At 34.8% G+C, this 27,871-nt stretch overlaps 1 protein-coding gene and 1 pseudogene across 22 annotated transcripts in view; one reads left to right on the forward strand and one right to left on the reverse strand.

The window, feature by feature from the left end:
* Rims2 (regulating synaptic membrane exocytosis 2) overlaps positions 1–27,871 on the reverse strand; it is a 575,440-nt gene that overhangs the window by 501,558 nt on the left and 46,011 nt on the right. The gene's annotated exons all lie outside the window — the stretch shown is intronic.
* LOC114103464 (MORN repeat-containing protein 4 pseudogene) lies at positions 3,435–3,899 on the forward strand (annotated as a pseudogene).

Raw genomic sequence — 27,871 nt, forward strand, 5'->3', positions numbered from 1 at the left:
GAGTTAATGAAGTTTCCTAGTGCTGAAACAAATGAACTGTCAACCTAGAATTTTTTATCTAGCAAAAATACCCTTCAGGAATTAAGATAAAATACAAAACATTCTCACATGAAAGAAAACTAAGACAATTTATCACCAGCAAACCTGCTCTAAAACAATGGCTAAATAAAGTTCTAGAGCAGAAAATAATAGTAGAAGGAAATAAAGAGCAATAGAAGAGTAAGCAGATGAGTAAATACAACAGAATATTCTCCCTTTGAGTTCTTTAAATTATGTTTGATGGCTGAAATAATTTTAACACTGATATGTTTCTCAAGTATATAAGGGAACATTTAAGGTAACTAAATCATAAAGAGGACAGGTAAAAAGGCATAAAATCTTTTATAAGGTTTTTACATTCTACGTAAAATGAAAAAAATTTTTAAATGACTGTAATAAGTTATATATAAATATTTCTATAAGGACCACTAAAAAACTATTTAAAAACTGCTCAAAAACACTACAAATAAAATATAATGGAATATTAAACTATGTTCAAGTAACCTACAAAGAACAGGATAAGGAGAAACCAAGAAAAGAGAAATATAACAAGTAGAACACACACACACACAAAAAAAAAAAAACTTGATCTAAATTTTGTACCTTATAAAAAACTCAAATTAGATAATTATAATAATATAATAATACGTAAACATAAGATATAAAACTCTTAGAAGAATATGAGTGAAAACTTTCAGAAACTGGAGCTAGGCAAACATCTCTTAAACATGATATCAAAATCATGATCCACCTGGCCCACCTGCCCCATGCCAACATGGCCCAGAGTTCCAAGGCAGAGCAACCCCACATCTTCAAGGAGAGCCAACCCACATTAGGGTTCCTTATTCACCAAAGCGTGGCTCCACAGCCCAACATCAGGAAATATACAGACTTGAGGCTGCCTCCACCACAAAACTGGGATATCACCGCTTCTATCAAGAGACAGCAATAAGGATCTGGTAAGACATCACCGAGGTCCCTGTGGCTTGGTTGCACCAGAGGTTTCTCTACTAGGGGTGCTAACAGTTTTCCTGTTGCTGAGGTAACAGGGAGTCTTGTATAGGGTTGCCTATCTCTTATTTCTCCTACTAACAGCCAACTTCCTACGATTACTCTCTCACTAGTCATATAATTAATACATCCATATTCTCACATCCTACCTCATAAACATCTCAGCCAACCCTCCAGTCCCCCTTTTCCACCATCAGAAACTGTAAAAAAATATGTAAACCTGTTGATTATATGGTTGAAGATAACCAAACTCATCATTTCTGTTTATAGTGACAAAACTATAAAAAATAGAAAAACTATAGTAAAATTAGAAGTTAACTGATATATGGCTGCATGTTGGGTACATTAAAATAAAAAACTATAGTAAAAATAGAAGTTAACTGATATATGGCTGCATGTTGGGTACATTGAGTGCTAGAATAATGACATCTCCTTAAAAGTGAAGTATTGGTAACCTGTAGGCACACTATAAGACAATGGGGCAAAAGCTATAATACCTCAGATCTACACTGCAAGAGAGGAAGATACATAGATATGAAAAAACAAAGGAGGAAATTGCCCCAAACAATGACACTACAACAATGAAATCCATACATAGTGGAGGAGGTGAAATGTCAGAGAAGAAGTTCAGAATATGCATAACTAAAATGATTTGAGAATTAAAAAATGACTTAAGTGAACAGATACAAGCAAAAATCGATCACTCCAACAAAGAGATAAGAGAACAAATTCAGGCGAACATTGATCACACCAACAAAGAGATAAGAGAGCAAATACAGGTTGGAACAGACTACTCAAGAAAGAGATAGAGATACTGAAGGAAAAAAATCCTCAAAATGAAAGAAACAATAAGCCAGTTTAAAAAACTCAAGAGATAGCATCAAAACCAGACTAGACCACTTAGAAGACAGAATCTCAGACAAAATATACAATCTTGAAAATACAGTTGACCTCATAGTAAAGATGGTAAGAAACCATGAATAGAACATCCAAGAATTATGGGATACCATTAAAAGACCAAATTTAAGATTTATTGGGATAGAGGAAGATTCAGAGATTCAAATCAAAGGAATACACAATCTCTTCAATGAAATAATATCAGAAAATTTCCCCAAGTTGGAAAATCAAATACAAGAGGCCTATAGGACATCAAATGTACTAAATTACAACAGCTCTATATCAAGACACATTATAATGAAAATGCCTAGCATACAGAATAAGGATAGAATTTTAAAGGCCACAAGAGAGAAAAATCAGATTACCTATAAGGGAAGAGACCAATTCAAATCTCAGCAGATTTTTCAACCCAGACTCTCAAAGCTAGGAGATCCTGGAACAACATAGACCAAGCTCTAAAAGATAATGGATGCCAACCAAGAATTTTATATCCAGCAAAAATTAAGCTTCAAATTTGATGATGAAATAAAAACCTTCCAAGACAAACAAAATCTAAAAGAATTTAGAGCAAAAAAAGCCTGCACTACAGAACATTCTTGGCAAAATATTCCACAAGGAGGAAATGAAAAATAACAATGAAAATCTGCAAAGGGGAGAACTACAAAAGAAGAAAAGCTAACCAAAGGAGAAACCAGGTCAAGCTAAATACCAAAAATAAACAAAAATGACGGGTAATACAAATCATATCTCAATAATAATCCTAAATGTTAATGGCTTAAACTCGCCAATCAAAAGATTGGATTAAAAAAAAAAAAACAATATGCTGCCTTCAAGGGACTCACCTCATAGGAAAAGACACCTACAGAATGAAGATGAAAGATTGGGCTAAAATATACCATTCACATGGCTATGTAAAGAAGCAGGGGTTTCACTTGAATCAAAGTGAGGAATATGATATGTCAAGAAATTTGTAATGTTTTGAACAACCAACAATAAAAAATTTAAAAAAAAAAACTCTTTTAAAAAAAAAGGTTTACCTTCTGTTCACATAGTTCTGTCATTCCCTCCAGACGTAGCCCCTCATGCTCTGACAGCTAGCTAACCCGGGTGCTGCGCGCTCTACAGAGTCTCCATGAGTGGTCTAAACTCGAGTGCTGGGCTTGGTACCCTCCCCAGGCAGCCGCCCTAGGGTCAGGGCATCAGGATGAAGCCGCGCTCCCCAGCCAGGGTCATCTGCTTGGCTCCTCTGTCCCTACCTGGCTGACCATTCTCTCGCAGCCCCCTCTCACCCGTGCTGCCAGCCAACCGGGGCTCAGCCTTTAGGGACTACTGTCGCGCCACAACGCGGGGCTTCCGCGGCAGAGAACTGTGTGAACAGAAGAAACCTGCGGGGCTGGAGAGCAAACCCAGGGACCTTATACTAGTTTCTCTGGAACAAGATGGGATACCACTCTGGAAGTTTCATGTAGCCTTTAGGAAAAATTTCATCTTTTTCTTCTGTAAGCTGTCACCATGACCCTGACAAAAGGTTCTTTCACCTACTCCAGTGGGGAGGAATATCGTGGCGAGTGGAAGGAGGGCCGCAGGCATGGTTTTGGTCAACTGCTGTTTGCAGATGGTGGCACTTATCTGGGTCTTTTTGAGAATGGGCTCTTTAATGGCTTTGGGGTACTGACCTTTTCAGATGGTTCAAGGTATGAGGGGGAGTTTGCCCAGGGCACGTTTAATGGCGTCGGAGTCTTCATTCGGCATGACAGCATGACCTTTGAGGGGGAATTTAAAAATGGCAGAGTAGATGGTTTTGGCCTGCTGACTTTCCCTGATGGTTCTCATGGAATACCCCGCAACGAAGGTCTATTTGAGAGCAATAAGCTGCTGCGGTGGGAGAAGTGTTCCACGGTGGTTCAGCGGACCAGAGTGCCTCCAAGTCCGCCAGAAATCCTACTGCTTGATGGGGCAAGTGTCAGTAAAGCCCATGACCACCTGAGATGAACAGAATGAACCAGATCTCAGATGAGATGAGGATGATCACGGCGCGGAAGCCTGTGATATACCCCATCACCTGCCAATCAGCAATTTGATCACAGAAAGTGCTAAGGATTTGGGCCCAAAGACTCCACAGTGGTTAGCAGTTCTGCCTTTTCCTGATGCTTATTTGCTAAAGACAGGAGCTGAGTTTTCTTACTTTCCAACATTCCCTGTTCCTGAGACCTGGGGTTACCCAGTACAGACTGGCTGCAGCCTTCACTCCATTTACTGCCAAGTGGTTCAGAATCTCCTCATTCTGCCTATGTTTGGGGCACATGATCCTACCCCCCACTTAGGGCCAATGCTGTGTGCTGCCCTGGAAAAATGAGGAACAAGATAGACAGTACAGTGACCCTGTGAAAGTCGGGCCAGAGCTTCTCTGTACATGAGCCCCTCATTCAGTGCAGTTTGAATCCTGGCTCCAGGCTCCCACTTTGTCTGATCAGACTAGTCTTTGTGTCTGCTTATTTTCCCGGTGAAGGATCTGGTAAGAGTGATGTTTTCTTCTTCCTTGACTTTACAAGTCATGTTCCTTACTTGAGTTAGGGCATATAATCCAATCCCCATTTGTGTCTCTCCATCCTTAGTCTATCAGACATAATCCCTTTGTGGCATAATCAAGAAAGAAACTGATGTAACCTTGTAAGTTGTATTTGTTTCTCACTCCAGGTTAAGGGGCAGACATATCCAGCCTCGAGGCCTTCCTAGCGAGTGGACTGAGTGTTGGGGAAGGCCTGCATCAATACAGTTCTTTCTCTGTTGGTGGTAGATCAGACTCACCTACACCCCTGGGTGGAGGTAGACTCACACCCACCCTGGGACTTCGGTGAACTAAAAGCATTGGCTGTTCCTCGCATTTGGCTTGCTATGACTCTCCCACCAAGAGCCTTGATCTTCAGGCCTTGGTCAGATCTTGGCAGGTGGAATCCCGTACAGTTCATCATGAGGCCTCCAGTTACTGCAGGACCCAGACACACTCCCAGCTCCCATCCTCACACTGAATCTCCCTCAACAGCAGACTGTGGTGGAAATTATAACTGTGTGCCTCTATTTATTCTGTGAACTGTATTGTAGAATCAAGTGTTCATAGAAATAAACAAATCACCAGATCTGCCTAAAAAAAAAAAAAAAAAAAAAAAGAAGCAGGGGTTTCCATCCTCATATCAAATAAAGTAGACTTCGAGCCAAAGTTAATCAAAAGGGATAAAGATGGACATTTCATACTGCTTAACAGAAACACACAACAATAAGACATACCAGTTATAAATATGTATGCCCCAAACAATGGAGTATCTAAATTCTTTTAGCTGTTCTCAAGTTCAAGAGTCAAATAGATCACAGCACAATAATTTTGGGTGACTTTAAGACACTTTTTTCACCACTAGATAGATCTAGCAAACAAAAGGTGAACAAAGAAACTATAGAACTCAAGAATACAATCAATAACTTAGACTTAACTGACATATATAGAGTATATTGTCCATCAAAGAGCAAATACACTTTCTTCTCAGTAGCACATGGATCCTTCTCTAAAACAGACCATATGTTATGCCACAAAGCAAATCTTAATAAATACAGAAAAGTAGAGATACTACCCTGCATTCTATCAGACCACAATGGAATGAAATTAGAAATCAATGATAAAATAAAAAATAAAAGCTACTCCAACACCTAGAGACTAAATAATACACTACTAATTGAACAATAGGTTGCCAAAGATATCAAGGAGGAGATTAAAAATTATTAGAAGTAAATAAGGACACCAATACAACATATCGAAATCTTTGGGACTATGAAAGCAGTACTAAGAGGAAAATTCATTGCACGGAGTTCATTCCTTAAAAGAAGAAAAAGTCAACAAATAAATGATCTCACACTACATCTCAAAGCCCTAGAAAAAGAAGAATAAAACAGCAGCAAAAGCAGTAGAAGGCAAGAAATAATTAAATTTAGAGCTGAAATCGATGAAATCAAAACAATTGAAAAAATTGACAAAACAGAAAGTTGGTTCTTTGAAAAAATAAATAAAATTGACAGACCCTTAGCCACGCTAACAAAGAGAAGGAGAGAGAGAACTCAAGTTACCAGCATACGAGATGAAAAAAGTAATATCACAACAGACACTACAGAAATAACAGATGATAATTAGCAATTATTTTAAAATCTTATATGCCAATAAAATAGAAGACATTAAAGGCATCGACAAATTTCTTAAGTCATACAATTTGCCCAGATTAAGTCAGGAAGATATACACAATTTAAACAGACCAATATCAAGTAAGGAAATAGAAGAAGCCATCAAAAGCTTACCAACCAAGAAAAGCCCAGGACCTGATGGATACACAGCGGAGTTCTACAAGACCTTTAAAGAAAAACTAATACCAATACTCTTCAATTTATGTTAGTAAATATTAAAAGAGGCAGTAATTCCAAACTCATTCTATGAGGCCAATATCACCCTGATTCCAAAACCAAGGAAAGACACATCAAAGAAAGAAAACTTCAGACCAGTATCTCTAATAAACATAGATGCAAAATTTCTCAATAAAATCCTGGCAAATAGAATACAAACACATATCAAAAGATTGTGCATCATGATCAAGTGAGATTCAACCCAGCGATGCAAGGTTGGTTCAACATACGGAAATCAATAAATGTAATTCATCACATCAATAGACTTAAAGATAAGAATCATATGATCATCTCAATAGACAGAGAAAAAGCATTTGACAAAATGTAGCACTCCTTAGTGTTCAAAACACTAGAAAAACTAGGGATAACAGTAACATACCTTAACATCATGTTTTCTGATGCTGATTCTTGGCTTTAATAAAACATTGAACTTTATCTGAATGATAGAGACTTTAAATTATTATTATTACAGTATTCCAGAGTTAAGTGATTTTTTTCTGGACTTTATATTTCCTTAGGGGCAATTTCTATTGATTGCTATTTCCCCCCCTGTGTGGGACATATATTCTTGTTTCTTTGCATTTTATATATATGTGTATTTAAGAGAAATTGAATATCATACAAAATTCTCCCTAAAATGCCAGTTTACCAGTAAAGTTAAAATTTTCTAATTTCCGTTAACAATTTGTCACAAAGGTCTTTTTAGAAAGGGCAAGTGGGCAACATAGTAAGCAACATCCTCAATAACAGTATTCTAAAACACATATTTTCTACAATTAAGAACATATAATATTGAATCCTTTTTATGGAAGGTAGAGAGATATATTTAAACATATAGTTTCTGGTGATGTAATTATAAAAATCAATTTTGGAAATTTATGAAGAAAGAGTATGGCTGTAATCACCATCATAAGAATACAAGCTCTGGAGTCACATGTGCTAGATTTGAATCCTAACTTCACCACTAACTACCTGTGGGTGATACTCCTCTCTCTGAGCCTGAATTTCTTCATTGCTAAAAATGAGGATTAAAAGATCTATTTTACCAAGTGGATATTTGAATAAATAAAAATAACAAAGATAAATAGATCTTGGTTCACATATTAAGCACTCAACAATTGTTAGTACAATAGTAGTTATTTTTATTATTAAAAGGAAATTCAAGAAGAACAAAAAGAGAAGAGTTTTAATATGTCTCTTATTCCCTAGGTCTTGGTAAAAATTGGAAGAACAAAATATTCAAGGCTCAGGTGGTTAAGAGTAGGCTTTCTATGTGGATTGTAATATCAGTATGATTTAGCTACCAGATACACAGATGGTAAAGATAATAAGCAAAAAACAAAGATCCCACCTTGGTCATCCCACCAAAGTATAAAAGCATCCATGAAATTACTTATAGATTTTTATTATGAAAATTAATAACATGAGGTGTCTTTATAGTCACCTCTTATTCATCTCCTCATATCCATCTGATACAGAAGACTGTTGAGTCTCCCTGTAGTTTCCAAATCATTGTAATTCTATTGGTAGAGCAGGACATAGGAGAAGGAGGTTTATTAGGGCCAGAAGGGAAGCAATAACATTGAGCAGAAAAAAAGGAAATGAACATTAAGTAGGCAAAGAGGCAGGAGCTGTGGGACCTACTGAGCTGACAAAGGAAGCAGATAGTGAAAGATAAACACAGTCATAGCCAGGAAAACAAGTAGAACCTGAAGCAGGAGGCTAAACAGAGCCAGAGCCAGAAGGGAAAGCAGAAAACAGGCACATAAGAGGAAACAAGGCCAACAGAAAATAATGTGCAATGCCAGAAAGGAAAAAAGCTGATGGCATTTGGCTGCCGTATGCACAAGAGCAGAAAGGCATGGAACTGTGCCTTTATGTGTGTTCTCTCAGGCTATAAGTGAGCTAGATCATTATATGTACCTCAAAATTCACTGTAGTTACAAGAAAATGTGGTCAGGTTATTATGCTTTATTAATTAGCACTTCTTTCCTACCAATAATTTTGACCTGTTTTATTAGAATGCTGAGCTAAGAAAATAAACATGTTATCCATTTGATAATTTTGCACTACCAGAATTATAACTTAATTTAATATCTACCACATTGTTTTTTTTTAATTCTTTGCAGATCCAAATGGTTTCCTGGTTTAATGCTTCATACATATAACTATGTTATGGAAATAACTGTGCTCTTTTAGTGAACAAAATATTAAGATTCATATTAAACATATGCCTTTTTGTAATTCTTTACCAGTAAAAAAAAAAAGTATTTCCAACAGCCACAAATTAGTGATACAGTTATAAAATAATCCCACACTTGAGAAAATGCTTAAGCTGTATCTTTGAAAAATGACTGGATAGGCTTTTTTGTTTTGGGGGTTCTTTAAATATTTTTAGAAAAGAGCAAGAATCAGTACTTACATAAAAAACTTTTTCAAGTGTAAATTGAACTCAAATTTAAATTTATCAGAATCAGATTTACATTTATAAGCACAGATAAATCACCACTTGGTAATTCACCAAAGGCTTTTCAACCCAGTTCATTAGGACTGGGGATGTGGCTCAGTGTTTGCCTGGCAGTCCCCAGCTTCAGCAAGAAAGAAAATTTCTAAAGTGTACAATTCAATCCAGTTCATTATTAAGCAAGTGTGCCACCAAAAAGAGAGAGAGAGGGAGGGAGGGAGGGAGGGAGGGAGGAAGGAAGGAAGGAAAGGAAAGGAAAAGAAAAGAAACAAAGAAAGGCCTATATATGAGTATTTTCTCATCTTACTTAGTGAAAACCTAAATATATTAGTAAAACACTATGTATGAATAAATAATTTTTATAACAAGCAAATTAACAATAAGTCAACAAATACAAATTTAGATAACTAAATATTTCATAAAGTAAACCTTAAATAACACTATTAATACCTAAATTATTTAGAAATTTTCTCTATTGACTTCTTATTGAAGGAGCACATAAAACTTTTTGCAAAATAATATGAAAATAAGTTTAATTAAAAGATGAATTTTAGGATATTTATTGAAAAAAATCTAAAGGAACAAAAGGTGAAAGCACCTTACAAGCCAAGAGTATGCTTTCATGTTCACTGCAGCATGTCTTGTAAAACAGAAACTCCACTAGTAACCTATCAGGGCTACAGGTGTAACTCAGTGGTAGAACATTTGCCTGTTATTTCTAAGGCTCTGGATGGGATCCTCAGCACCACAAAAAAGGGAAGGGGGAAGGGGGGAAAGAGGAACTGAGGGAGGGAGGAAAGCAGTCAGGCAGACAGGCACCAACCTATCAGTAGGAAGATGGGTTACCAAAAACAGCAAAAAGAATAAACACCTCCCATTGTTTATTGGCACAATAGTAAAAAAAAAAAAGATGGAGAGATTTTCGGGTGGGATGGGTGGGAATGGAGAAAATTATCATTTCTTCCTAAAATTATACTATAATTAAATAACATACTATTTGGATAGCTGGATTAACAAAGGTCAGCAGGGACCATGTTTCCTGCAATGAGATGCTCTATTGCTCCCCAAGAAAAATGAATTTCTGACCCAGTTGCTAAATATAGAAAATTACCTTCTATTGTAGTTCCTAAATTTGAAGTTGACCATGTCTAGAAACAATTCCAAAACAACTAGCTAGATCTCCAAACTTTCCCTAACTCCAACTCTTCCTTTCCCTGAGTAAGCATAAGTCTATCCTTGCCAACCTCAACCCTTCTCCTTACTTATCACTTCCAAAACTCAAATACCAAAGCTCCAGAGTCCACTGTTATTAAACTTTCTTTCAGCTCATCAGTCTCTGTGTATACACTATCTGATCATAGCCTGCACTGCTTTTATCTGACAACATAAGTATAGATGATTCTCAATATTCACAGAAAATTTATAAATTGTATAAAGTCGCTGCAAACAGTAAATTAGCAAATACTGAACCAATGTTCCTGTGGGAAATACATAATTGACTTCCTCCAGCCTCTGCCCACATTTTCATTAACCAATAAATTCCTAGTCTTGTTTTATGTGTTTCTGTTTAAACATGCCTTACTTAATATATATATATTGTTGATTCATTAAAATTAAACAAATAGCCAACATTATTATAACCCATGCCTGAATGAAGCTTATCTAATACACACATTTTCTCAGCTAAGGCACATCTTATCTTAGGAACACTAGATAGCACTTCAGGACTACATTTGGAAAATGACCAACAAAAAAAAAACACAAAAATACAAAAGGTATGGCAATATGTAGGCCACAAAAAGGGAATTTGTTAACAGTATGACAGCTAAAACAGGAAGGCCTTGTTCAGTCTTACCTGGGAACATGAAGATGGAGTAACGCAAATTTTTCACTGCTCTCTGTGCATGTGCATATCCAGAAATAATCATGAAAGTGCTACAAGCATTGATTTTGAGGTTACAAATAAATTGTAGCAAATAGGTAAATTTACAAATACAGGATCCATAAAAAATGAGAATCAATTGTACATCTAAAAAAAGCCTTTGACTTCCCTCTATTTCATCAGTTTTTAAGCTTTTTTTTTAATCTCAGAATCCCTTTACGTTGTTAAAAATTATTGAGGATCCCCAAAAGCTTTTGTTTAATGGATTGTATATTGGTATTTTCCTTATTGAAAATATTACAAATTAAGACTAAACTTGGGTCTGGGGTTGTAGCTGAGTGGTAAAATGCTTTGCCTAAGCATGTATGAGGCACTGGGTTCAATTCTCAGCATGATAGATAGATAGATAGATAGATAATAAAATAATGGTTCATCAATGACTAAAAAATTTTAAAAACTAAACTTGTAAACATTTATTTCTAAATTAATTATTATAATGATGAATCTATTATATTAACACAAATAAAATATTTTTATTACAAGTAACTATATTTCCCCAAAAAAATAGTGAGAAGGGTAACATTGTTTTACATTGTTTGTTGTAGTTCCTATTAAATTCAACATTATTCAAAATAAAAATACAAATAGAATGGTGGAGATCACAAAAATTATAGACAATATGAAGATTAGGTAGACTACTCTTCATTCTTCAGGTCAGATAGAAAAGAGTAGATACAAGAAACAGTTTTACATCTTAGCATTTTAAGGGGTCAGAAACCTCTTCTAGAATTTGTTTCAAGCTATGGATGTTTTCACTCAGGAAAAAAAAATGTACAAAATTCATGTTTACTGATAGAGAACCACAGATCTCAAGTTGAAGAACCCTACCATACACTTTTAGTCTTTGGCTTCTCTCTCTCCTTCTGCCCCTTCCCCCTCCTATTTTTTTTATTAATACACATGAATTGTACATATCATATAGGATTCATTTTGGCATTTCCCTACAAATATACAGCTTACAATGATCATATTCACCTACCCTTCTTTCATTCTTGGCCTCTAACCTCCTCTTCTACCCAGCCCTGAGTAATCTCTATTCCACTTTTAGGTCAACACATTTTTTTTCCAATTTCCATATATGAGAGAGAACATGTAATTCTGTCTTGCTGTGTCTGGCTTATTTTTTTACATTCTTGAGAACTCCTAAAGCTCTGGCTTCATAAAAGGCAGCCAAATTTATTTATCTGTTTCTGCATTTAATCTGTCGTGATATATTGTTTTGATTGAAGACAATCTGGTTTCACACAGATATTTAGTTGGAAAAGCAAATAGTATTTTAATAGCCTGTTCAGGTCATTGTACATATCTTTGATTCTATACCAAAATTCAGCCAGTAATAGGCTAATACAGTTTAATTGCATATGAAAACCAAAAAAGGTATCAATGAAATTTCTGTTCTTTATTATATTAAAATATTTCAGTCCATTTAGCATTTTGAATGTATCTTTAACCCATGCACAATCCTCTAGGAGCATGCATTGGTTATTTGGAAAGAGTTCTTCAAATTTTCTAAATGTTGGCATATTACATCATATAATATCAAAAATCACATCATTAATGATATCACTAATCTCATCAGAAGAATACTCTAAAAACTGATAAATTTTCATGTTCATGATGATAAATATAAGTTTACCAAATTTTTTATTTTACCTGAAAGCTTAAATTTTATCATTGGCAAAGAATACTTCAGGGACTATCAAGAACCAGACAGTACCAAGTAACATATTCATAAAGGGTAATCAAAGATGTTTTAGAAACAGAGAGTGAAAATACAGTATATCCAAACATTGTAGACAGAGAATGACATTATCAGAGTAGTTATGAATCACAGGACTAAAGTGAAGACATGAACAGGGAAATTAATCTCTAAAGATGAAAGCAAGTCAACCATAAAAAAACTAGGGCAAGGAGTCCAGGATAAGACTAGGAACAACAATATTAGGGTGTGAGATAACTGCTTTTATGTGACCAAGCTTAGTGGAAAGTACACAAAGAAAGACTATTGTGGGAGCGTATTGACTGAAGACGCACTCCCTTAGAAGAGTAACAAAAGCACTCCACATCAAAATTACTATCATTTTTAGAAATCTCTTTTGTCCAAATATCTTTTTATTTATTAAACTAGGAGAACCTAAGATAAATATGAAATCCAATCTTTCTTTGAATAGCATCAAATAAGTATTGTCTCTTAGATAGTTCTAAATAGATTTCAGACAAGCAGTCGAAATTACAAAAGAATGAAGCGTGCACACGCACACACACACACACACACACACACAGCCAGAGGAAAGACTTACAGGGATCTCTAGCAGATAAATGCAAATAAAAACTACACTAAGATTTCATCCAACTCCAATCAGAATAGCAATTAACAAGAATACAAGTAGGGGGCTAGGGCTGTAGCTCAGTGGTAGAGCACTCGCCTTGCGCGTGTGAGGTACTGGGTTCGATCCTCAGCACCACATAAAAATAAATAAATAAAGATATTATACCAACTACAATTTTAAAAATCTTTAAAAAAAGAATACAAGTAATAAAAACATTGACAAGGATGTGGGGGGAAAAAGGTACACCTATTCATTTCTGGCAGAACTGCAAATTGGTGCAACCATTACAGAAAGCAGCATGGAGATTTCTCAGAAAACTTGGACTGGAACCACCATTTGACCCAGCTATACTACTCCTCAGTTTCTATCCAAAGGACTTAAAAGCAACATACAACAATGACACAGCAACATCAATATTTATAGCAGCTCAACTCACAATAGCTAAACTATGGAACCAACCTAGGTGTCCAGATGAATGGATTTTTAAAATGTGGTATATATACATAATGGAATATTACTCAACCTTAAAGAAGAATGAAATGATGGTATTTGCTGGTAAATGGATTGAGTTAATCATGCTAAGTGAAATAAGTCAATCCCAAAAAACCAAAGGCTGAATATTTTCTCTGATATGCAGATGCTAATTCACAATGGCCGGCAGGGATGGGTGGGCAGAGGCTAGGTAAGAATACTATGGATTAGACAGAAGGGAATGGAGGGAGGGTGGGGGGATGGGGGCAAGAAGGATGGTAAAATGAATTGGACCTATGTGCAGATAAGATTACATGACTGATGTAATTCTACATCATGTACAACCAGAAGAATGAGAAGTAATACTCCATTTATGTATGATGTTTCAAAATGCATTCTACTGTCATATAGAACTAATTAGAACAAATTTCAAAAAATATTTTAAAAAAAGACAAGGAGGGGAATAAAACAGCTTACTGGAGTCAGTGGACAATTGAAGTTATGTAAAAGATGCAGAAATCCAAAACAAGACAATATTAACATTCCAGTGGAAAAAAATACAAGTATCTAAAAATCTGGGTATTTGCCTCCTGCTTAAAGGCAAAAGACAAACTCTGCCTATTCACTAAAGTTATTCTAGTCATTTACTTTAACAAGCTTAGTTTTATCTGAACAGAATTTCAATTTTTTAAGCCTAATCTGTATAATATTTGAAAAGTATCTTTGTCAATATTTAATCTGCTTAATTTTCCTTTGTTCCACTTAGGACTTTTTAAGATTGTATCAAAATTATTTTAAAATAAACACATGAGAAAAGCAGAGAACAAACAGATGGTGGAATAATTAACCCAGACCAGGGAAAGAGTATGTTCATTCATTGAATCTATGGATCATCAATACTGGGCACAAGGGGTATGCTGGTAACCAAGACAAGCACACTCTGGCCTTCATGGGGCTTATAGGCAAGTGTAAAAGAGACATCAAAACTGTCACTTTAAAACACACTAAAGCTTAGAAGCACAAAAACACAAGTACATTATAAAAGAAGGACTTTAAGTGGTCTGGGATGGGAAGAGGAAATTTCAGGAACTGATTTCTGGAAGAAGTGATAGCAAACCTGAAACCTAAAAGCTGAACAGAGGTTAGCAATGTAAGAATAAAAAATTTTTATGCATTCAAACACTTATTATTTAATGGATATTTCTTGAGTGCTAACTATGCCAGGATCTGTGTTGAGTACCAAGAAAACCACAATGACCACGGCAGATTGGGTCCCACTCTCCTGTAGCTTATAGTAACAGCAGAATCCCAAGAATGTTCAAGACCAGGGGAAAAGTTTTCAGACCCTGTTTTAGTCAGCTTTTTCATTACTATGACCAAAAGACCTGACAAGAACATTTTAGAGAAGAAAAATTTATTTGATGTTCAGTTTTAGAGTTCTCAGTCCATAGATGGCTAACTCCACTACTCTGTGCCCAAGATGAGACAGAACATCATGGTGGAAGGGTGTGGCAGAGGAAAGCCGCTTAGGACATGACAATCAGGAAGCAGAGAGACTGTTCCACTCAATAGGGACAAATAATATACCCCAAAGGCATGCACGAAATGACCTATCTCCTCCAGCCACACCTTACCTGCCTACAGTTATCATCCAGTTAATTCATTCAAGTGGTCTAATTAATACACTGATTAGCTTAAGGTTCTCATAACCAAATCATTTCACCTCTAAACCCTCTTGAATTGTCTCATACATGAGCTTTTGGGGAACACCTCAGATCTAAACCATATCAGATTCAAGGATTTTTGTTTCTCCCAAACTTTTCTGGCTAGAGAAGTGCAGGTATGTCTTGCTTCCAAAATCCCATTCTGAGACTGTGAGACCAACACCTTTGCCAAAATTCACTCATCTCCTTTTGAGCCTAGTGTTTAGGAAGCGGGGAAGCCTCAGTTCAAGATGGTTTTAGACTCTTCAGTCAGGAATCACTGATCTTTTATACATACAAACAAACTTGGATTTCTATTCCTTAGTTATTTGCATAATAATTCTGGCACCCAGCCCCCTGAGACTGTTACAATCACTCTGCTAAGACCTTATTTATTTGTTTGTTTGTTTTATCTATATACCCATTAGAGGTGAGCCTTACTTTCAAAATACCCTCCATACTCTATAAAGCAGATAAATTGGATAGAAATAATTCCCAGTACCCAATTGTTACTTATTTTACAAAACATAAAGAGACACTGTACAGTAGTTTTCAGTCCAGAACATTTTTCCCAATATTTTTATTACAAATATAACAATTATATCAAAACTTTTGAAAGAATTATATGATAAACACATACATACACATAACTCATATAACATAAAAATATACACAGCTTTAACATTTTCTAAAACTGTTCAAAATGAATTTTTAATAAATTTATTAGATTAGGATTTGAATAACTTACAGTGTACTACTAATAAATGATCCCACCTTAAAGAAACACAACACATTTAATTAGGCTATAATCATAACTAAGGATACTGTTAGCCTCCACCAGATGCCACTTAGTTCTCAATGTTTGATATGGAACTCTGTTGCTAAGCAGCATGGTGTACAAAATATTTATTTAGTGGACATATGTGGTGCTTTTTTTTAATATGCCCAAGATTGTTTTCTTTAGGGAAACACTCTCCTCCATGCCGTTAAGCTCTAATAAGACTGCCAATGGAATTAGGTAGATGACCCAGCTCTGAGTAAACTTGGTACCATTATTTCTTTACAAAGAGTGACTAGGGCCTGGGGCTCAGCAGCAGTGCACTTCCCTGGCATATGTGAGGCACTGGGTTCGATTCTCAGAACCACATATTGTAAGGGTAAAAGAAATTGAAGTTAAAGTGTAAAAGACCGGGCATTGTAAAGTTTCTAAGCTGCAAGGCCTAAGTTAAAATGTAAAGGACCAGGTATTGTTAAGTTCCTATGCTACATGCAAAACCTGAAATTCCTGTAGCTGTTAAGACAATGCTTGGAACCGCCCAGTAAATATTTCCCCTGGCCACCTGGTTGTTTAATAACTTAGGGCCCTGTGTGGCCTTGCACGTAGGCATCGCAGGGCCTGGACCAATCAGTTTGAATGTGTACCCCGCTTTAGAACTGACCTATCACCCCCGCCCGACCTGTTCCCGCCAATGAATGAACTAATCATGTCTCAGAATTGTTGTTTGATTTTCCTGCGGTGTATGATGATTTGTTAAAGGAGACTGTGATGTATGTAAAGTCCCCGCCCTCCCCAAAAAAGTGTACTTAAGCAATGCTCAGCCCCTGCTCGGGGCTCTGGGCTGCTCTCCCTTCTTGAGTGGGCACTGAGCCCCAGCATGCTGGAATCTCAATAAATCCCCTTCTGCCAATTGCATGAGTGGTCTCTTGGTGGTCTCTCCCTCCGACGCTTCGCCGGTCCCTTACAATATAAATAACTACAATAAAGACCAACAACTTAAAAAAGAAAAAAAGAGTGACTAGCCAGAGAACAAGCAAAGGTCTGAAGGAGAGATCGTTAGTCAGTCTCTGGGTTGATTCTATACTGTGTAGTATAGAATTGTGGTAAGCATACAGAGTCTGCCTGAATTTTAATTCTTGGCTGTATCACTAACTAATGATCAAGTTATTTAATTGGTTTATTTTAATTTCTTCATCCTTAAAATGTTACTGTTAATAATACTTTCTTCACAAAGCTATTATGAATATTAAATATAGTAAAACATATATACTCAGAATAGTTACTGGCATATCAATATATTTCATTAATATTTTTATTTGATTATTATTAATATAATTATTAAACATAATTATTATTATTGCCATTGCCCTTGTTATTGGTGTTATAAATACATGATGAAATTGCTAAATTTGGACAATATTGCATAACTACGCAAGCAGCATGTTATTGCTAATTGCAAAGCAGACAAAAAATTTTTGAAGCCAACAAATAAAAGGAAGCAGAACCAGAGACAATCAAGGATGAGAGTCCAAAAGATATTCTTTGAGTCCTCAGATCCAGTCACCTCCTGGACTTTCCAGTTAGATAAGCCCATCATTTTTTTTCCCTCTCTCTCTCCTTTTTCCTTAAGCTAGTTTAAGTTGTTGTTGTTTTAACTCAAAACAAGAAATGCTGACTAATGTGGGCGGGAGCTGTGGCTCAGTGGTAGAGTACATGCCTTGCATGTGTGAGACACTAGGTTCGATCCTCAGCACCACATAAAAATAAATGAAGATATTGTGTCTACCTACAACTAAAATAAATAATAAAAGAATTATTTTAAAAAAAAGAAATACTGACTAATGTAACATCTTACACTTACATTCACAAAATAAATGGAAATGTGTGTATATACACACACACATGACAGATACATATGACACATATAAGGCATTGTGCTAGCTTTTGTTGCTGTGACAAAATACCTGAGAAAAACGACTTTAAAGAGAAAAGATTTATTTCATCTCACAGCTTCAAAAGTTTCAGTCCATGGCTGCCTGACTCCAATATTGTGGACCTTGGTAAGGCAGAATATCATGGTAAGAAAGGAATCGTCAAGCAGAGCTGCTCACCTCTGGTATCCAAGAAGGAGGGGGCCACTGGGAATAATATATACCCTTTGAGGACATGCCCTTAATGACCTACTTCCTCCAACTAAGTCCTGCCTCCTAAAGTTTCTACCACCTCCCAATGATGCCATCAGCTATAAACCGTAATGAATTACTCCATTGATGAGGATGGAGTAATTCATCATCAATCATTTCCTAAGAGCCCCATCTCTGAACACTGCCACACTGAGTACCAAGCCAACAGATGAGCTTTTGGGAGACATAAACTATAATACGCATATATGTGTATATGTGTCAAACAGTTGAGTTTTCATGTTTGTCATTATAGTACACACATGCACACATACACAAAGGAAAGCAGCTTTACTCTATATTCCTATGATAAATTAATATTCCATCTCTGTTAATGTACTATTGCCGTGTTTTCAGGAAATCTCTAGCAAGTTAATGTAAGTTAAGGTGTGAGAAGGAATACAATGTAGATAGGTTTAAAAAGTAAATTGATTACATTATCATGGACTTTGTATGTCATACTAAGGGATTTAAATTTTTATTTCATTGAAAATATGAATCCTTAGGGCTCGGGATGTGGCTCAAGTGGTTGCGCGCTGGCCTGGCATGCATGAGGCATTGGGTTCGATCCTCAGCACCACATAAAAATAAAACAATGATATTGTGTCCACCTAAAAACTAAAAAATAAACATTAAAAAAAAGAAAATAGGAATCCTTGATGTTTTTAAGAAGATAAATGACACCTATTTACTTATTCAATAAACTCTTAAGAAGTACCTCCTATTACCAAGCACTAGAGAGTGTACACATGGCAGCTACTTCTGTGGAATTTATAATTGAGTGATCAAATCAGCATTCTCAAAAAATAACACTGATACCAGATAATAATAGATTTTAAATTGGTGAGACTATGATAGATATAGATAGATAAGAAAATGGAAAAATTAGAAGTATACTAATCAGTCATTGGGTATGAAAGCAGTCAAAGATAACTCCAAAATATCCATTTTGTAAAAAGCAAATAGGTTTTGTCAATAAATACTATGAACTTGATTTGGAAATTTTGAATTTTAGTGCTCCCTACTAGAAGGTAAGCTCAATGAAAGTTCTAGTGACTATTTAAACACCAAAGTCTAGAATAGTGTCTAGTATTTAATAGGTGGTCAGTAAATGTGTTGTTTTTTAACATGTTGTCTTTAAGAATTACAGATAGAAACATTAATTCAATAATGGATTTTTTGATAAATATCATGTGTTGGGGACCATGCTAACAATAAATAGAATATAATTCCTTGCCATTACGGTTGTCAATTTGTAGGAACATTCTTTCCTAGCTCTAAACACATTTACATTCCCTACAAGAATCTTTTCCTGGAAAAACATTCAGAAAAGCAAAGCATAAGAGAATTAATAGAATGAGGTTATTCATAAAAACATATAATATGAATGTAAGTTTAAATAACTTTATTTAATATAAATATTATTTTATAATGTTATTTTATAATGAACAAATATGTAATAAAGAATAGGAAATGACTCAATGTTTTTTCAAATCTGAGTTCTACTTTTTTAAAATTAATCTTATTTTCCAACACTTCATTCTTCAGGTAGTATAAATAAGGTATAAGGATATAAATACCATTGAAATATAAAGAAAAATAAACACTATAATATTGTTAGAGTTAGAATTTATAATTTTCATGTTGCTACTTTATATAGTAAGTAAATCATTCACAAACTTCAGTACTCAGCACTACTAATAGTAAGAAATACTTAGGACAAACCTTGTTACTCAATTTGTCAAACAAATCTGTTAGAACATCTGGAATAAGAAACAACTAATAGTTTAGATGAGAGGACTAGAAATAAAACTACAACAACAAAATTGTACACAAGTTCAGTGTATAATGAGGGTATGGGTAGGAATTTATAGCAACATGAAGGAGGATTACCTAATTCAATCCAAAGCATCTGTGAAAACTTCCCAGAGCACATGGTATTTGACAAGTCGTAAGAACTGAGCAGATTAGAATAAACTGCAGTATATAAGACCAATATTCTAAAATTCATAGGATTTTTATACATTTAACAATAAACACTTGCAAAGTGAAATTAAGAAAACAATTACAGTTCTAAAAGCAGCAAAAAGAATAAAATACTTAAAATAAACTTGACAAAAGAAATGTAAGACTTATACTCTGAAAACTACAAATCATTGTTGGAAGGAACTAAAGAAGATCTGAATGAATGGAAAGGCATCCTATGTCCATAGATCATAAACTTAATGTAGTTAAGATGGCAATATTTCCTGAAGTTGATCTACAGATTCAATGCAATTACTATCAAATCCAAGGTTGTTTGTTTTTTTTGTTTTTTTGTGTGTGTTTTTTTTTTGGGGGGGGGGGTCTTTTGTTTTATTTTGGTTTTGTTATTGGTCTTGGTAGACATTGAAAAACTTGTCCTAAAATTCTGATGAAAACACAATTCACAGTAGCCAAAATAATCTAGGAAAAATTTTCCCAATTTCAATAGTTACATCAGAGCTACAATGACCAAAACTGTGGGATTAGCATAAAGAGAGATATACTAATCAATAGAACAGAACTGAAGTCTAGAAATGAACTTTTATATCAATGACAAATTGATTTTTGACAAGGGTGCCAAAAAAATTCAATAAGGAAAAAAAAGTTTTATCAAAATAGTGTTAGGAAGACTATGTATCTAACATGCAGGAGAATGAAGTTGGACACCTATCTACGTAATATAAAATTAACTCAATATGGGCTAAAGATCATATAGTTTTACAACAGAAATTATAAAACTATTGGAATAAAATATATAGTTAATTTTCATGACCTTGGGTTAGGCAATGGTTTCCTTATATGTGATACTAAAATACAAGCAATAAAAGGGGGGAAAAGGTAATTGGACTACAACAAAATTAAAAGTTTGTGTATCAAAGGTCATCATCAAAAAAGTGAAGAAATAATCCAAAGAGGGAGAAAATATTTGCAAATCACATATCTGACAAAAGATTTGCATACAAAACACACAACCCTTAAAATTCAATAATAAAAAGATAAATAACTCAATGTAAAAACAGTGAAGGATTTGAATAGATATTTCTCCAAAGAAAATATAAAATAGCCACCGGGCACTGAGGCACATGCCTGTAATCCCAATGGCTCAGGAGGCTTAAGCAGGAGGATCTCGAGTTCAAAGCCAGCCTCAGCAAAAGCAAGACACTAAGCAACTAAGTGAGACCCTGTCTCTAAATAAAATGCAAAATAGGACTGCGAATGTGGCTCAGTGGTCAAGTACCTCTGAGTTCAATCCGCGGTAACCAAAAAGAAAATATAAAATGGCCAATAAGCACATGAAAAGATGTTCAGTGTCATTAGTCATTACAGAAATACAAGTCAAAACAACAATGAAATACCATCTCACATACACTAAGATGGAAATAAAAGAATGACAATTGCCAAGCATTGGGAAGGGTGTGGAGAAATTAAAACCTTCATACATTGCTGGAAGTAACATAAGATAATGCAATTAATCTCTTTGGAAAAGTTTAGAAGTTCCTCAAAAAGTTAAAGTTATCATATGACCCAGTAATTTCACTTCTATGTATATACCCTAGAAAAATGGAAACACACATTCACATAAAAAACTTGTCCATGAATGTCCTCAGTGCCATTATTCACAATATTGAGAAAATGGGAAAAAACTCAAATATCCATCAACTAATGAATGGATAAATAAAATATGGCATATCCACATAATGGAATAATTATTCAACCATTTGAAAGATATATACTTTTTTTTAGAGAGAGAGAGAATTTTTTAATATTTATTTTTTAATTTTCAGCGGACACAACATCTTTGTTTGTATGTGGTGCTGAGGATCGAACCCGGGCCACTCGCATGCCAGGAGGGCGCGCTACCTCTTGAGCCACATCTCCAGCCCGGATGTATACTTCTTATGAACGAACCTTAAAAACATTATTCGAACAAGCCAGAAACAAAAGACTACATACTGAATAATTCCTTTTATATGAAAAATCCAAATAAACAAATCCATGAGATAGAAAAGAGATTAGTGGTTGCCAGATTAGTGGCCAAGGGGAGGGATAATGGGGATGACTGCCTAATGGATACGTGATAAAAATCTTCTGGAACTAGACAGTGGTGATGGTTGCACAAATGCAAATGTACTAAATGCCACTGAATTTTACACTTACAATCGATGACAACAGTAAAATCATATGTGTACTTTATCACAATAAAAAAAAAGTTACAACATAGATGATCCTTGAAAACATTATGCTAAGTGAAAGAAGCCAGTCTCAGAAGACAACATATTATATGATTCTATTCATATGAAATATCCAGACTAGGCAAATTCATGGAAAGAGGATTAGTGGTTGCATAGGATGAGGGGACAGAGATGTAAATGCTAAAGAGTCCAGGGTTTCTTTCAGGAAAAACAAAACTGTTCTAAAATTAGATTATGATTATAGTTACACAACTTAATAAATAGTACTGAATTGTACAGTTTAAAAGACTAAATTGTACAGTAAATGAATTATATTTCAACGAAGGTGAGAGTGTATGCATGTGAATGTGTGTGTATGTGGTAGGGGGGTGGGGGGTGGGAAACAGAACTTGGTAAAAAGTAGCCATAAAAATGAAGAGTTGGTAAAAGAAAATAGTATAAGTATATAGGAAAAGTGACAGAACAAGAACCATTTTTGCTAACATTCCCTACATCTTATTACAGAATAGTTATTGCCTAAACTGTATGACTAGAAAATTTAGAATACTATTAAATGGGAAGATAAGAAATATATCCTAGTAGAAGTAACAAATATTCATTATACAATATAGGTACAGGTAAGTATTAAGTGGAAAATATAAAAATTACGTTCATATGTAATGAACTCCATTTTCCCAATGGAGTCACCAGGTTAGAGTAATGAGAATCAGAAAGGTGTTGAAAGTTTAAAGAAAATAATAAAAGTTTGGAAGTATCTTTGATACTAGGAAAGAAGAGTCTTACTGCTTCTTGATACTTTATATTACTACTGCAAAGTCTTCACAATAAATAGGTAGGCCTATTCTTTACCTTTCATCACCTTTAGTAAAATTCTACATTTTATTCTTCTCCACTTTGTGGGGGGATTAAATAATTTTTATGTAATTCTTTTAGGATCAAAAATATTTGCTAAACAACTAAGCAACATAAAATCAGAACCAAAATTTTCTTCTAACTAGCCTAACACTTAATACCTAAAAAATGACAACAACAATAATAACAGGATAGTCGGAATAAACTCATAGTTTCCTAAGGAAATAGCCTAAAGGAGAAAATATTCACCCAAATATATAAGATCTGATGTATTTACTTTTTAAAAAGTTATTTTTCCCTGTAATCATAGTTCAAATAACATATTTGAGATGAGTCAAATGGAGAAATTAACTTTAGTGCAAATGTTAACAAAAGTTATGTTCATCCCCCAATGCAGGAGATTTAGAACTAGAAGTATACAACAGACTAGACACTGCAATGCAACAGCACAGATTGTCACTTTAGGCTATAGAAACAGAGACTAGGAAAATCATCTGCTCCTGTAAACATCTGCATTCGGTTAGGCACTAACTCACATTTGTGGTTGTTAATAAGCTAACATTTATTAACTCAAGATTTAATAGCAGCATGCTTTTTTTGTTTTATTGCTGTTATACTCTTGTTGCTAATGTGAAAAAAGGAAGCAGTGTTGTGTGTGTGTGTGTGTTTCAGGGAAGACTCAGTGGATCAGGGCTGGTAATTTATTTATGTATCTTGACTTCTACCATAGTCATAATAGATAAAGAACTTTAATCGATGTCAAGATATAGCAATTAGGCTAAATAGCAAATTTTAAAGTAGCTATCTCTAAGAAAAAGGAGCATTTCTTTTATATGCCTTAATTTTCCAAACTGATTTAAATTAATATGTCTTTCTTATTTTTCAAATACATTGTCATTTGGAATTCCTACCATTTTTATCTATCCAGATCAAAAGTATCTAAAATAAAGTGTATGAAAACTGCTCTTTTTTTTTTTTAACTTTTTTTTTTTTTTTTAGTTTTTTTTTTTTTAATTTTTTATTGTTGGCTGTTCAAAACATTACATAGTTCTTGATATATCATATTTCACACTTTGATTCAAGTGGGTTATGAATTCCCATTTTTACCCCGTATACAGATTGCAGAATCACATCAGTTACACATCCATTGATTTACACATTGCCATACTAGTGTCTGTTGTGTTCTGCTGCCTTTCCTATCCTCTACTATCCCCCCTCCCCTCCCCTCCCCTCCCCTCTTCTCTCTCTGCCCCCTCTACTGACATTCATTTGTCCCCCTTGTATTATTTTTCCCTTTCCCCTCACTTCCTCTTGTATGTACTTTTGTATAACTCTGAGGGACCTTCCATTTCCATGCAATTTCCCTTCTCTCTCCCTTTCCCTCCCACCTCTCATCCCTGTTTAATGTTAATCTTCTTCTCGTGCTCTTCGATCCTACTCTGTTCTTAGTTACTCTCCTTATATCAAAGAAGACATTTGGCATTTGTTTTTTAGGGATTGGATAGCTTCACTTAGCATAATCTGCTCTAGTGCCATCCATTTCCCTGTAAATTCTAGCAGCACAATTCACAATAGCAAGACTGTGGAACCAACCTAGATGCCCTTCAATAGATGAATGGATAAAAAAAATGTGGCATTTATACACAATGGAGTATTACTCTGCATTAAAAAATGACAAAATCATAGAAAACTGCTCTTTTAAGGCCTATATTAGGTAATTATTCTTAAATATGAACAATATAGGTAATCTCTTTTTTTTGATGTTCTTTTTATTATTTATTTATAATTTGTTATAAATCATAGCAGAACACATTGCAATTCATAATACACATATACAGCACAATTTTTCGTATCTCTGGTCATATACAAAGTATACTCACACCATTCGTATCTTCATACACGTACTTAGGGTAATGCTGTCCATGTCATTCCACCATCATTTTTATCCCCTTGCCCCCTCCCTTTCCATCCCTCCCCTTTGTCCTATCTAGAGTTTGTCTAATCTTCCCATGCTCCCCCATCCTACTCCACTATGAATCCTCCTTATACCAGAGAAAACATTTGGCATTTGGTTTTTTGAGAATAGCTAACTTCACTTAGCATTATATTGTCCAACTCCATCCATTTACCTGCAAATGCCATGATTTTATTGTCTTCTATTGCTGAGTAATGTTCCATTGTGTATATATACCAAAGTTTCCCTATCCATTCATCTATCCAAGGGCATCTAGATTGGTTCCACAGTTTAGCTCTTGTGAATTGTGCCGTTATAAACGTTGATGTGGCTGTGTCCCTGTAGTACGATGTTTTTAAGTCCTTTAGGTATAGACAGAAGAGTGGGATAGCTGGGTCAAATGGTGGTTCCATTCCCAGTTTTCCAAGGAATCGCCATACTGCTTTCCAGATTGGCTGTACCATTTTGCAGTCCCACCAGCAATGTACTATTTGCCAATGATATGATTCTATACCTAGAAGACCAAAAAAGCTCAACCAGAAAAATTTTAGAACTAGTAAATGAATTCAGCAAAGTAGCAGGATACAAAATTAACACCCATAAATCAAAGGCATTTTTCTATATTAGTGACAAGTCCTCTGAAAGGGCAAAGAGGAAAACTCCCCCATTTACAATAGCCTCAAAAAAAAAGAAAAATACTTGGGAATCAAAACCTAACAAAAGAAGTGAAAGATCTCTACCAACGAAAACTACAGAACACTAAAGAAAGAAATTAAAGAGGACCTTAGAAGATGGAAAGATCTCCCTTGTTCTTGGATAGGCAGAATTAATATTGTCAAAATGCCTTACTACAAAAAGCATTATACAGATTTAACGCAATTCCAATCAAAACCCCAATGACATTCCTCATAGAAATAGAAAAAGCAGTCATGAAATTCATCTGGAAAAAAAAAAGAGAGCCATACTAGCTAAAGCAATCCTTAGGTAATCTCTTAAGATATATATATATTTCAGATTCTTGAACACAGAGAGGAAACAACAGCAGCGAACAGCACTCTGTTAGATTAAGCCAGATAGTATAAAAAGCTCATGACCAATTATTTAGAACAGCTGCAACTGAGTCATTGAGCTAAATTTTAAAACCAACCTAACTTTGTCAAACAAATTCCAAAACACTTAGAAATTTAAAGATACAGATAGCAGTTTTGTTTGTTGATTTATTTTCACTGGTCTCTAGTTTGCAGGTTGTTTGTTTACAAATAATACCGTCAAGGGCTGGGTTTGTAGCTCAGTGGTAGAGCACTTGCCTAGCATGTGTGAGGCCCTAGGTTCAATCCCCAGCACCACATGAAACAAAATAAAGCACTGTGTCCATCTACAACTAAAATAATAATAATAATACCAATCAAATTGCCTAAGATTCCTATTTGTCATAAGAAAAATAGCTATATTTATTAGTATAACCTCAAAATAACATAAACATGTATCTGGGATTTCATTTTTCTTTAAGAAACTTGATAAGCTGAAAGAAATTACTGAAATAAACTTACTTAAAAATTTAAAAGCACATCTTATTTAAAATTTAAAAACACAAATTTCAAATGATTGATTTGTCTTTTTGAACAATCTCTGAATCCCCAGACATTGACATGCAGACTAATTTAACACTTGGATTATTATACTGCTACCTTTTCATCTCCCCTTTGCTTGATGAGTAAGCATAATTAAGTATTCAATCTGTGTATTTAGCAAGATTCAAGAATGTTCAGAGAGCAATATCTTCTAAACATTGTTTACAAGTTTATCAGCTTCTAAAATGAAATCTAAATTTTCACCCTTTAATAGAATAATTCTAATAAAGAATTTACATTAGGAGACAACTCATGGATGTTTCTTGTTTCTGTGTATCTTGTGAACAGAGGCACTGATTTATTGTTCTGAACTATTTTCTCTTTGTTTATATAGCAGACTCAGAAGATAAGCTCTGCCCTGAAATCAAGGACAGGTTTGCCTATAGCTTTGGAAAATAAAGTCATCTGGAGCAAAGGGCAGGCAAGTACATCTTATAAAAAATTTGGGGTTCCTTAGACTCAGAGCTCCCGAATTGTAACTCAACCCACTGTGTGTGCAGATATAATCAGGCTCTCTTCATGTCACCCTGTGGAAATAAGAGCTCAGATAGTAAGCACAAATGATGGCATTCTGGATATCACTTTTGCAGTGAGTAATCAACTGTCCTCAATCTCTGACCCAGAGCTTTGTGTCTTTCACCTATATCCTGAAACTAACTTCTTAACTTGTAAATAGAGTAAAATATCAGAAATTCCACAGTTCTAGTTGACAATTTAATTAAGTGATGCAATAAGTATTTATTGAACATCTATGTGTTAAACACTATGCTAGGTGCTATAGTTTTAACTTAAAATAAGGCTAGAATTCTGGATCCCCAATGAATTGACAGTGTCATGGCGAAAGAATACAGTCTATAGAGAAGGTACTTTATATGTCTTTCTTAAAACTTTAGAATCAGAAATTTTTAGAAGTGAAAGAAACTTGAAGAAAAAACAGTTTTAAATTATAATTGTACACATGT

The sequence above is a fragment of the Marmota flaviventris genome, chromosome 15, assembly GCF_047511675.1.
Source record: "Marmota flaviventris isolate mMarFla1 chromosome 15, mMarFla1.hap1, whole genome shotgun sequence".
Lineage (NCBI taxonomy): Eukaryota > Metazoa > Chordata > Mammalia > Rodentia > Sciuridae > Marmota > Marmota flaviventris.